The sequence below is a fragment of the Carlito syrichta genome, unplaced genomic scaffold (assembly GCF_000164805.1).
Source record: "Carlito syrichta isolate Samal-C Ts95f unplaced genomic scaffold, Tarsius_syrichta-2.0.1 Scaffold287895, whole genome shotgun sequence".
Taxonomy (NCBI): domain Eukaryota; kingdom Metazoa; phylum Chordata; class Mammalia; order Primates; family Tarsiidae; genus Carlito; species Carlito syrichta.
This window is the reverse complement of record NW_007231991.1, coordinates 118283-119817: the sequence shown is the minus strand read 5'-3', so window position 1 is coordinate 119817 and position 1535 is coordinate 118283. Positions and strand designations below refer to the sequence as shown.

General features: G+C 49.8%; 1 protein-coding gene across 1 annotated transcript in view; it reads right to left on the bottom strand.

Moving 5' to 3' along the window:
• CCM2L (CCM2 like scaffolding protein) overlaps positions 1-1535 on the bottom strand; it is a gene marked incomplete at its 3' end in the record, with an annotated part of 68330 nt that overhangs the window by 13101 nt on the left and 53694 nt on the right. The window lies entirely within an intron of this gene.

Genomic DNA, 1535 nt, shown 5'->3' with positions numbered 1-1535 from the left:
GCTGAAGGATCACCGGAGCCCAGCAGGTCGAGGCTGCGGTGGCCGGGAGCGGCCACTGCACTCCAGTTTGGGGGACAGAGTGAGACTCCAACTAAAAAAAAAAAAAAAACAAAAAAAAACTCTGCAGAATCACCTCGGTTCCCATTTTACAGACGGAGAAACTAAGCCCCAGAGAGGGAACTGGATGATATGGTCACTAGTCAGAAGTGGTGGAACTGAGAGTTCACCCTGGGCAGTCTGGGCCCCAAACCTCTGTGCTCAATGCCCAGAAGAGGATGCAGCCCCTGCGAGCAGTTAAGGGGAGGGCCCAGGCTGGGGCAAATACAGAAAAAGATTAGCGTTCCATGTGGCTGAGTAGGCGGTACATAGCTGTTTGTTAGATGATTTATTCTCTGTGCTTTCCTAAAAGTTAGAAGTCAATGATAAGTAAACTTAAGTATGAGACGGGGCACCTGCATACAAATGGCCTAGATCAAGATTCAAGGTGCAAATTTGCAGATTCCCAAATTGGTCCCCGCCCAGGCCACAGAATCCAAGTCTCAAAAGAGTCTGAGCACCGTCGGGAGCAGCACTTCTCAGTTTGTGGTTCTTGGACCTGCAGCAGCAGCATCGCCACCTGGGAACTGAGGGAAATGCAGCTTCTCGCCTGCTCCAGTCCACTGGATCAGAACCTCTGGGAGGAGGGCCCAGCGACAAGAGTTGAACACATCCTCCAGGTGGCTCTGCTGCATCTAAAACTTCAGATGTACAGGCTATTCTCTAGACCAATTGAACTGGAAATCCTGGGGCTGGAACCCAGCCATCAAGACTTGTTTTTTTGTTTTTTGTTTGTTGAGTCAGAATCTCACTCTGTCTCCCAGACTGGAGTGCAATGGCACCATCACGGCTCACCATAACCTCGACTTCCTGGGCTCAAGCGATCCTCCCCCTTAGTCGCCTGAATAGCTGGGACCACAGGCGCAGGCCACCATGGTCTGCTAATTTTTATGTTTTCTGTAGAGATGAAGTTTCACTATATTACCCAGGCTGGTCTCGAACTCCTGGACTCAAGGGATTCTCCTGCCCCTGCCTCCCAAAGTGCTGGGATTATAGGCATGAGCCACTATGCCTGGCCGGCATCAAGATTTTAAAAGCCTGTTTAGGTGTAAGTTCAAAAGGCCACTGAAACCCACTTGAGTATGGTATGGTATGAAGGCCTCTCTTGCAACGACAACCCCAGGCCCTCAAGGCCAAACACATTCATTCACTCGTTTGTTCATTCCATAAATATTTGTTTATACTTGTATGGCTAGATCCTATGCTGGGCAATGAGGACTCATTGGAGACCTAAACCCCATCCTTGCCTGCAGGGCTTTTGACAAGTGACGAAAACAAGTAAGTCTCAAGCTTGACTGCACCTATGAATTCTGCTTCAGTAGGTCATGGCTGGGGCCTGAGACTCTGCATTTCTTTTTTTTTTTTTGAGTTGGAGTCTCACTCTGTCACTCAGACTGGAGTGCAGTGGCCGGGAGCGGCCACTGCAGCCTCGACCTGCT